The sequence below is a fragment of the Echeneis naucrates genome, chromosome 18, assembly GCF_900963305.1.
Source record: "Echeneis naucrates chromosome 18, fEcheNa1.1, whole genome shotgun sequence".
Taxonomy (NCBI): domain Eukaryota; kingdom Metazoa; phylum Chordata; class Actinopteri; order Carangiformes; family Echeneidae; genus Echeneis; species Echeneis naucrates.
In genome coordinates this window covers 7,434,511-7,446,609 of record NC_042528.1, presented here as the reverse complement: position 1 = coordinate 7,446,609, position 12,099 = coordinate 7,434,511, and the positions used below count along the sequence as shown (strand labels likewise).

At 38.9% G+C, this 12,099-nt stretch overlaps 1 protein-coding gene across 2 annotated transcripts in view; it reads left to right on the top strand.

The window, feature by feature from the left end:
* Positions 1–12,099, top strand: part of kcnip4a (potassium voltage-gated channel interacting protein 4a) — a 98,028-nt gene that overhangs the window by 46,757 nt on the left and 39,172 nt on the right. The window lies entirely within an intron of this gene.

Genomic DNA, 12,099 nt, shown 5'->3' with positions numbered 1-12,099 from the left:
TGGTAAAATTATTTGGGAAGCTTAAACACACCTATTGATCAATACTTTTTACAATGTGCATGCCATATGTCTTCATGTGTGCCTTGTTCATTTTTTACCTTTCCTATCTGCACTATAACGTTTACACAGTTTGAATAGACGGATTGGTCTGCATTCTTTCAAAGAAGAAATTTCATTTTGTTTTTTGGCTGCACATTTGTGCCTTTTCAAAGTGTTTTTAATATTTTATTTTTTGTCTGTTTAGATCAATGAATGTGGCCTGCATGGTGTGACAGCAGTAGGCTCTAGGCATCGGTGTCCGCTTGCTGCAGGAGGCTAATGTGACACAAATTAATCAAACTGTCAGTTTATGTGTCGGCACTTAATTTGCCAGTCAACGGGACCTTCTCCCAGTTTCAAAGGAGCAGGCTCCTACACACAAGTTTTATTGATCAGATGTCGACTTGGTGGTCTGTATGTGTCAGTCTAAATTACCCATAGGATGGATGACATCGGACAAGAATGTGTCGCCATAGTGAATTCTCCCTCACCTTAAACCAGTTAAGCTGTAAAACAATATGAGATGAGTTCAGAACCGCTTTTCCTCTCTTTGACAACACTGTGAAAAGGAGCAGTGCACAGAGAAAGGTGCCCGTGTTCTTTTAAAATGCAATAACTAACAAAGGTGCTTGCACACAGTGTTCTCCTACCACTCAGTGGGCATTAAAAATGCTGCACTTAGACTAATGAGAATAATAATCCCTCAGAAATTGGGCCAAAACAGAAATTAATATATATTCTGAGTTTAGAATAAAAAGCTCAGCTCTCAAAACATAATGGAATATATGCAGTATAGGATTTTTAAATATACATAAGATTCAAGAAGTGACTCTTACAACTTCTAGGATTTAGTGTATGCAATATAAATGTAATGATAGAAGACTAGACAATCATGGAAATGCATATTTGCATGAGAAAATGCAAACCCTAAGCAGAACATAAAAAAATTTACAATCAGTAATAACATCACGCAATGTCCTAATTTTGTCACAGCTTAACATATGACCAACAGTATCGACCAAGAGAATAGAAATCTGTATAGTGCAGTCATTTCAACCGCAGCAAAGGAGCTTTACACCGACTGTTATTTGTCGTGGCATGGTGTCCCTGAATGAAAAACCTTTGGGGCATGATCATTTCTATAAATATGATATTTAGACATATTGTTTTGATCAACAACCATGCAGCTTGCATAAGGACTTTGCTTCGGTTTACTGAACCGTAAGATGTGCACACAGGACTCTGCTTTTCCAACCACATCAGAAAAGTGATTCATTGTAGGTGAGCTGCTAAAGTTGAGGAGATGCTCAAACATTTCAGACTAAAGTAGAGAGATGTGCTGGCATGTTTGGACTGGTCCTACTGAATTTATATTCTTTATCACTCTTGTAGGATCCTACAGGTATTTGTTCTATTACTTCTATTAATGTTTATGAAAAACTTTAGTTTTGGGGAAAAAAGTGATGAAATTATCAATGCTAATTAACATAATGAATGATTATTTCTATCGCAGAAACATTAAAAGTCATCCTCAATAATGCTTTCATTTGAGGTTGTTCATAGGAAATTTAGTACTAGCCTGACCACTTTGTTGTGGTTAACACATGATTTCCCAAATTATCAGTCATATGTGAGTGAAATGCTCATTGTAGATTCCTGCATCTTGACACCATGCTGCGTAAAAATAGGCCTGTTTATTTGAAAATATGTGCTCCTGTCTGTAAGACAATCCATAGAGGCCTTCCTTATGAAAGCAGAAATGCTTTTGTAGGTGATGCTCACTCAAGTGTGAAAGCATAGAGCTGTTTTGGTCTTCAGTGGGAGCAACCTTTTACGCAGCTAAACGTCTGATACAACACATCAGTTGCGGTTTACAAGCTTTCTGTAGCGATTGCTGAAGTACTTGAATTCGTCTTTGCACACAGTTCAAAAGATGAAGGGGCAGCTCGCCATCTACGGCTCGCCATCCTCCGTCTGAGTCAGAAAAAAAAAAAAAGACATGAAGCCCACCTCTCAGGATTACAGACAGCCATCTCAAGTGTGTAGGAGAGCTGTGGGCAACAGTGCACGTACATATTTGAAATGCACAACCATTAACATGTTCAAGATGCCTGCATGTTGTGCTGAATATTGGCCCCATAATGACCAAGCCTGATTGATGTCGACAGTCTAAGTGAAGCAAATATTATTTGTGTTCTTTTTACTATACATTTTTATTCATATTCATTCATTTTTAAATTAACTGTGCTGCCATTGCAATTTGTCTCACAAATCCTTCATGCTGTTAACCAGATTGTTTTTAGATTTTATTATTATTATTATTTTTTTACTCCAGTTGCGTGGAATAAGCCTCAATATGTGTGGAGATGATGTACACCAGAGACATTTGATCATTCCACCCTGTTCTCTGGAGTGTCTAATTTAATGAAAAGTCATTACAGCTCCAACATAATTTGGCTACCCTTTAAAAAACCATGCTCAGCTGATTTGGACCAATTCTCAAACTGCGGCTGCAGCTGAAGAGTTCATGCTCAGTGGTTATGCTTCTGACACTTTATCACAGCACCTCTTATGTGTAGTATTTCTCAGTTCAACTCTCAGCTCAAACTGGGATTCAATTCCATATATGTCATTTATATAATCTATTGCTCTGCTGGTGGTTTCCCTGAGAACCTAAACTTCATTTACTCTCCAACATGGCAAAAGGACATGTCTGCAACACAACTTTGTTCAAAGAGATTGTTTTATTATTAGCTCTGTAAACTCGAATCGTGACAAAATATTTTAACCTCAGTTTTTCGGATAAAATTCAAGTCTAGAAATTGAGGTCAGGGAAAGATTTGTGTGTTTGAAGAGAGTTCAACACAAAAAGAACGTCCTGTTTAACTCGCATTTGTCTCTTCTCAATTCAGATTGAGAATAAGAGAACAGAGACTGATGAGAAGACAGATATCTAAAGGTAAACTGTCCTTGCTTGCTGAGATGAAATCTCATGTCTTTCGAAGCATTTACCAAAGCCAGTAACTCATGCAGAAGCATAAGGATGACTTTTTGCTTTACTTCAGTGAAGGAGGTTGTTAGTAGTATAATACAGGTGTCATGATGATACAGGAATTCAATTTCACAAGAAATAGGGTGAACATTGGTGATTCAAAGGTCCCTGACCTTGAAGACGTCCCCAGTAATTTATTTGTGTGTGACGGTGTGTGCTTTTGTTTGTACAGTGTATGTGGGTGTACATTTTACAGCCCCAAAGCAAGTAGGGGCATTAATCCTGAAAACTGTCCTCTCACTGGTACACTATCTTCTGTGTGACATCTGGAGGAGATCTCAGAGCAACACGGCCAACCGGAAGGAAGTTAATAGCGTGGGTGCGAATTGGTACTTGATTGCAGCGCTTGGCCATTCTGTTTCTGAATTGGACTGCTGTCATGCAGTTCGTAAAATGAATGAATTGAACGTGGGTGGCACACAGAGCAGAAGTATATTCCATTCTGTTTTTCTCTTCTTTATTTTCACATCAGGCAAGCATCTCATCTGCGGTTTTTTTTTCTTTCCCTCATTCTAAGCAAAGGATAGAAATACGATGAAAAAGATGTGCTACCTTACATGATTCTGACCTCTTGCCCTTCTCTTTAATCCGACGGATCTTCCCCAAAGATGGTCGGAGTCGGCCAAATAAGCAACCACAGGATCAGCTCTGAAGAGGCGATCACCTTTGTTCATGAGGTGGATGTTGGGATGCATAATGACCTCCTCAGCGAGACAGGAGATTTTGTGTGAGATTGCAAATACTTCTATTATAGTGAATATCCAACCAATCTATTTCTAATGTAGAATTTTCTGAAGCTTGGAGAGATCAGTGTTCTAATTTTTTAAGTAATATATTTGACAATTTTTACATTTTGATTCAACAAGTAATGCCCAAGTAAATTGGACTATTTTTAGTGGTGAGATTTCGCCTGGTGAATTAAAGGCTTGTTTCCATTGCACTGCGTAGATGAATATTGATGTTCATGTCTCTCTTTTCTGTGGATAAAATGGCTTGTCAGCAGTAGCTATTAAAAGGGACATTCACAAAGACACTTATTAGTGACTGTAACTAATTTAAATATTTATCCTAGCCACTGTCAGCTGGACTTCTCAGTTCTTTCTTAGAGTTACAGACAGCATGGTGTTCTCCTCCCTTTCATAACAGGGTATGTTATGAAAGGCAGAGAGTAAGGAATAATGGTTCTGTACAGCATGAGATCTCAGCTTTCTGCAATCCCTCCCTCCCTTTGTGAGGCGAGATCTGAAATTTGTGCAAGTACCACTCTCCCCAGCATGCTACTGGCTCGCGCTCCAAGTGCTCAATTAATCTAGGTGCTCAACTGGTACAAAGTAGATTTTTGCAGAGCAGAGATCAGCTACCAGACTCTCACTAGACCAGGAAAGCGGGGGGGGGGGGGCTGCGGAGAGTGCGCGTCAAAATTCAAAACTCAACAGAGGCACGCACGTTCTACTCCCACTCCTATTGCTCGTCGGGCTGCCCACCTAGTCAGGGTGAATATAAAGGAGAAGTTTAGACTGAAGCCTTCATTCTTCATGCAAGGTGGCCAGCATCTCTTTGTTTTTTGTTCCCCTCCTTTGTTACCCTGAAGCCTTCCTTGTGTGGAAGAGGAAGTATTTCAAATCTAACAGGACTTCCCGATCACTAAGTGAGAAATTGTGAACCATGGGGGCTCTAATGGTCATCTTCTCTCTCCAGCCAAAACCAAGACGCAAGACAACAGGTAGGCATGAGGGGAAGAACAGAAGTCTTAAATTTTAAACAAGCTGTTAGCAAAGATAATGAGAAAGACGAAACTGAAGTGTTTTCCTTATATTGTGTTTTCTGCTAGTGAAATTAGCCGTTAGTCGTCATCTTTCTTTGTATGTGTGTGTGTGCGTGTGTGCATGTGTGCGTTGGACCACCATAGGATTTCTCATCAATCTGCTTGTTTCTTTATGATCCCATCTGAATTCATGTGGCCAGACAGCAGTCCATGAAATTGACTTGAAATTTGTGAAATTTTGGTGAGCATTTCAGGGTGAACTTCACATACTTGACTTCTTCCATTTCCTCTTCTCAATACTGATTTACAGTGGCAGCACACACGCACGCACGCACACACACACACACAGCATGCCACATCAACTCCCTGCCAACACAGTCGCAAAAGCTTATGTTATATCTCTGTCTTCCTGCAATAATGTGTTGATCAGCATTGCTGTCACAGATTGTCACAGTAAGAAAAGATGAGGAAGTCCAATCTTTATTAAAGAACAATGAAATATTTAGTGGGTGGCCAGCAGACAGTAACTGTCAGATGTTATATTTAGTGGTGTAGTGGGAGAGCAGCAGAATGGATGACATTTTAAGCACCATAAGTCATATTTCACTCAGGTGTTTGGAAAGAGCTCGGCAGAAAAATAAATGAGTCTTTGTAACTCTTTCAAGCAATAGATCATAGAGAAGGCAGCTGTGTGCACTGTAAGCACATTTCTCACACACAGAGACTTAGAACGGAGAGCATGGCACCCTGATATGCAAAATTGTGTTACTGTGTTTATTTAGAAATGGAGAATAGCATGAATAGGTTGTATTTCTTCAGTTGTATTTTTTATCGAATAAGGACACACGCCGCAATTGGTGATTCACGATTGCCTGAAAATGGTGCTTATGCTTTAAATCATTACATGAAAACGCATCCTATGCTCTCATTAGCGTATTCTCAAGACAATTATGCAGTGATACTGGTGATGATTTACCTCTGATAATTCACAACCCTTCACAACTCTTGAAACATTGGTCCATGATTTTTTTTTTTTTTAAGTAATTGAAACAAGCTGGTTTCTTATTTCAGTGAAATTATTTAATTAAGGTAATATTAGCTCCACGGTGACATTTAAATGTGCCATAAAAACTTTCAGAAGGAGTTGGTGGAATAAATGATTCTATGATTTTATTGTACAAATACATGTACAATTTTTATTTATTTATTTATTTTTTGACATAATGTGGAACATACTAGTTCACATCATGTCAGGTTTAGCCGATGAGGATAAAATAATGAAACCCGCGCTGTCTAGGAGACCTTGGTGCTTCTCCACTACCCACTCTAATGCTTTCTATTAATTTCCATAGCTGTACTGATAGACATGACAAGAGATGACGCTCCAGTAACCACTCATAGAAACTTTGCCCTCAAAATGCTCTCCAAACCCACTCAGTCTGGCTCTGAGTGGTTGTGGATATGAGATGTGAACAGCATCGCTATATTTGTACTTGCTGATGTGTTTGGCCCTGTCCTTTCTACGATTATTATTTAGAATCTCTTGCCTGTTTATGTTGTTGGTATCTGTTATGAGTACATTTTGTGTAGGAGTTGAATGGGTACCTGAAAAATAGGTTGCTCAAATACTAAAAGCACAACATTGACAGTGACTCAGGCTACAAATTGGTAAATTAGTGTGTGTGTCGTGTTTGATGCCTTTCTGTCACTGAAAATAGCACAAAACCTCATACAATTTAGTTTCATATAGTTTGGATAGTTTGTTTTGGGTTTTTTTTTTTTTTTTTTTTGGTTCTTCATGACATTAACACAAGTGTGGTTCTTGTTGCTGGCCTCATCTACTTGCAGGCCTTCTGGTGTTTACAGAACTGAGTGGAGACTTTGGCCGACCACAGGGAGAGCAGCTGTCATTGTTGGAGTAGCCATGCGACCAGTCACCATGCTTGCTTGTAGCCAAATCTGATCAAATGGAAAAACAGGAAACATTCTGATAAAAATGCAGACCTTTGCTCATCATGATACAAAATTGAACATAAGCTAAGGGAGATCTTCTCTATTACATTACACCCAGTTCTGACACTGAGTGTAATGTAACTATGAACAGTGTTTCAGTCAAAATTTTTGATGATTGCTCTTTAGTCTAAAAAAAAAAAATAAAAATAAATAAATCTCTTCACCTTAAAGCATTTTCACTTGATCCCATTAAATGTTTCCAACCCATCTGTCACATGAAGCATTTCTCATAGAAGTACTCAGAAGAACATTTCATTAAGCACATGCTTAAGCACTTTTCATTTCTCCAAAGGTACAAGTCAGTTGATCCATATCGTGATATAAACTGTCAGACAATGACAGTCCCATAAGGACTTTAGTTAATGGCCACTGGTGATGAATGTAGGCTAGAATGTAGGCACTTTAAAAATGTAATTATCTTGTATGAATTACTCTGAACTACCTCAGACTGCAGAGCAGCACTTAGTGGAAAACCAGTCGCCACTTTCCAGCTTTCTGCTGATATAAGGCTTCCCTTGAATTTTAAAAAGGCATATGGATGAATCTATAGTCTCCCACTGGAAAATTATCTCAAGATGAAATGGATTTTTTGTCCCTACAGATTGAAAACGTCATTGATTTTTATCAAGTTACGTTGCATATAAAAGTCTGAAGCTAATGCAAATGTACAAAAGCTAGCCTTATATGACGAAATGTGGAATGGTCACTGATGTAGTTTTTACTTCCTTTTTGGTGTAATTTTTCTTCAGTTACCCGCAACATGTAATCTCAATCTCAACTCCCTTCAAAGGCTTGGTGTCATTATACTGTATTGGTTTTTCAGTTCTTTAAATTAGCATTTAAATTGAAAAGCAAATCCATGTCAGTTAGCTTTTGGTCTTGTTTTGGCTCTCCCATTCTGGTTTATTGCTTGGTGCTGCAGTTCGCTTTGTGAAATTAATCACTTCTTTCCCAAAGGGCGCTGTGACCAGTATCAAGAGAACTCACTTAGAACTGGATTAATGGGATCTTGCTCAGCGAAGCTCTGCAGGTGCAGAAAACTGGGCTTAGCTGTGTACAGACAGTGATCTGGGCCACTGCAGCACAGTTGGACATTGTCAGAGCAATTGAAGTTTCTTACTGACACCCCAGGGTGCAGTCCTGGTTTGCCTGAGCACCTCATTCACCAGCACATCCTTCATAATACTCCATAATGCTGTCAGTTGAATGGCTGTATGGTGTTTGTAGCCCAAGTGAGGATGTTTAAGTGATTCATGTGTCCTCCACACATTTTAACCTCTGCCAGGCATCAAGCCAGGCAAGAAGCAAGACAGAATAAGAGCAAGAGCAAAGATTTAAGGGACAGAGAGAGATACTGTATTTAAATGGATGCTCCTGATAATGGCGATGAAATGTAAAATCTTAAAAGCTATTTAAAGTGTAATATTTTTGTAATCTGATCCTTCTTTTGCATATTTCTGACCCATTGATCAGTTTGTGGCTCCAGTCTACCTGATTTAGTGCGTTGGCTTGTTCATTCGTGCCATTTCCACTTGATGGCAGCAAAATCAAATAAATGAGCTTTTTGCAGTGAGAAGAAAGGACCAAAATAGTTTTCTTCTGATTGGTACTCAGAGTTGCAATTTATTGCAAATGGTATTTTCTACATTCCTACAAGCTTCTGTATAAAACACTGATTATTTCCTGAAACATTCATGCGTTTGGTCATTAGACGGTAATGAAAACGGGATTAACATGAACAAACAGAAGAACATTTAGATCACATTTGAAAGCATGTCAAACCAAGCAGTTCTGTTAGATTATTTGTGGTTTGCATTTATTCAACATGTCGCTCATCACTCTGGACCTGTTTTGTGTGTCAAGAACCTTGATTGTTGCTCACTATAAAACAGAGACCTTTTGATTCAATTACATGTGAGCACTTTATATTAGGTTATGCTCTCTTTCCAAGAAAATGTCTTACCCAACAAATTTGACTCCAAACTCATTCTACTGTGATCCATTAAAGGGAATTTAACAAGACCCAAATCATATTAATTTGCAATTAACTATATTGTTTGAAGGTTACAGGCCACTGGGGCCCTCTTGTGTAATTTCTCCAAACAAATTGAGGACATCAATTTGTTTTAACGCCCTTCTGCAGCTCTGTCCTTTGCGTGATGATGAAAATTCAATTGTAACTTAATCTAACATAAGACAGCGCTTTCTGCCTTTTGCTTGTTTGTGGAGGTGTAGAGGGGTTTTCCCTGTATATGCTGCTCGACTAATCACTGTGATAATGCTAATACTGCTAATGGCAGACTGTAGAACTCTATGCTACATTAAATGTATTTTACATGACACAGTTTGAGTTTGCAGGTGCTGCAGCCATTCTCTGCGGCCTGCAGTACAGTGCATGCTCACAGCTTCAACCAACACACAACAATGCTCCATGCCGTCAATTACCTTCATTACCAATCACATGCTGATTGATACGGCATACTGTGTGCTGATGACATGCACAGATCTTGATTATTTTCATTACCATTTGCCAAGATGGTTGATTACACCCTGTGAAAAGTTCTCAGGTGATTGGGGAAAACAGATGTTGGAAGTTTCTCTCAGATAAGGTCATGTTCTGATGTTATTGTTCAAAAGGAAATAGAAATAAACACACTTGAGAAAAAGCTTTAGGCAAGACTTTCCCCTCACAAATAAAAACAAACTCGATGGTTATTTTTGTCTGTTGAACATGCAAATACCTATCACACCTTCTTTTCACCTTGATAACCCCTGTTCTCAAGAGCTTCTTACTCACTTCCCTATCCTGTCTTATCCAGACAGCACACACACACACACACACACACACACACACACACACACACACACACACAGAGACACAGACCCACAGACTTGCTCTCTCTCTTCCTCTCTCTCTCTGTCTCTGTCTCTTGGGGCTCAGGAGTTATATTTGGCTCTTAGTCAGCTGCCACAAATAAAGTAAAGTAACTGATAGTGCACGAAATGAGCTGCCCAGTAGCATATGCAGCACAGAGGTTGTTTCCATGGTAGGTTGCTGCCCTAACCATTGCCTTTGAGCTGACGGACTGTGATGAACATGGGACCAGATCAATTCCTGAGAGGTTCTGCGATGTCCCTTTTCACTGGAACAGCTTTTAATTATGAACTACAGTGTCTTTTTTTTTCTTAATAACCATACTTCTTGTGGTTTTGTCCTGGAATGTGTTGATATTGCAAGACATTTTGAAATAAATATTTAGTTTTTTTTTTTGGTTTATTTAGAAGATCTGATAGAAGCCAGGCAGCCGGGCGTTGTTAGTTCATTTTAAGCTTGTGAATAGGCGCTCCAAAATGTCAACAACATGAGAAATTGAAGGAATTATTCCAGATTCCAAGACTGTCCACTTGATCACTTTTAATGACCCCCATCACAAGTGTAATGTAGATTTCTACTGATACGTCAGATACATTATTTTCCTGTCTGTGGTAGCAACCTGCTGCTAACTGCAGGCACATATCCAATCACAGCCTCTGGGTTCTGTCTCGTTTGCCGTGTTGTCTTTCCCCCTGACCTCTCCCCTGTCATCCCTTCCTCGTGGTTTCATGCTTTATTTTAAGTCCAGGTGATGGTGAGGTCACCAATGCAGGTTCTTTCTCAAGATGACATTTTGCACTGATCCGTCCACCGACAGCGTCTTTGAGTTTCAACTCTATCATACCTGCTATTAGTTCTTCAGCAGAGCAAATATTGTAAAGGTGGAGCATACTGGAAATGTTTCCACAGCACTGGCTTTAGTGGGAATTGCAAGGGGTTCTTTTTGTCGGGGAAATGACTGCAGCAATTTTATGAAAATCTTCTGTTATTATTCAGAGAAAAGTCTGTTATTGATATCTCAACGAGAATTAACCTTTTTTTGGTTCTTTTGGGATCATAGTGATAATGCAGGGAATACTATACATTTCTATTCACATCTGCTTTTTCTTTAGCTTGCAAATTTTATGCTTTTGTATATGTTGTATATTGTACCATGCAGTTTATTGTGTGCAGTAAAGGAGCGATTTCATTTATTTTATGAAGCAGATAATCTATAATTTACAACACATGTATTTGATGAGCTCCTCCTGCTAAGAGGAATTGGCCTCTGTCCTAATCAAGAGTAATTTTTCTTTTTTCTTTTTTCTTTTTTTTTCCTGCAGCTGTGCCATTCACAAGTGCACAGCAATGGACTCATATTTAATTGCATTTTCAATAGCTTAAAAGAACCTTAGAACTGTTATGGATGGAGTAATTCGTGTTCACCTTTGTCATATGTCAATTTACTTTTGAGTACTGAATGGCTCTAAAGGCCCAAATGACTGTAGTGATAAATGTGGAAGAATGAAATTCCTTAATGCAGAAAATGACTGGCATGACTTTTTGTTGAGCAGACAGAGGATAACCTTAGTTATAACCTTAGTTAGTGAGACTCCGACTCTTTTGCGAATTCAAATATCATACCAGTAATACCAGTAATTTAAGTGAACCAGACACAGTTGCACCAGTCCAGCCCAAGTCTGTAAATTTTTTTTGAAGTTGGCACCCAAATACAATCAGAATATTGATGAAGCCATTGTGATTCTTTTGTCCAGTTTTGTGCTGGTGAGATAACACTGTGTGCACACTTTTTCGAGCAATTAAACATTATATTACGTTACAATATAGACCTCAGCAGAGGAGTACCTTTGGACTTCCATCCAAATGACTCAATGATGAGTCATTTGTTTACATAAGTGTAGCACTAGAGTAAATCAAAGGATCGTCTGTAAATGATTTAATGGTAGTCCATCTAATAGTTGTGGAGATGTTTAAGTCAGCATCAAGGTATATCCACAGAGACATGTATCCTCCCACATGGCAACAAATATGTACCAATGAATATGCTTATTTATGGCAAATATAAATAAACGTGTGTATAGAGTAGTGCATGTGAGAAAAGCTTTTGCAATGTTCCTTGTCGTGCTGTAGCAATAGAAAAAGCCAAAATCACCACTTCAATGCTTTTGACCTTTGCACACATCCAAACCTAAACCGGTATCCCACAGCAACCAGTGCATCATCATCACCATCTCTTGCTCTCCTTTGCTAGCGATCTGTCCATCATCATCTTCTTCTTCTTCTTTTTTTTTTTACTTTGTTACTGTGTTCAGGTTCATCCCTCCTCTCCCCCTTTCCCTCCTTGCCTGTTTTTTC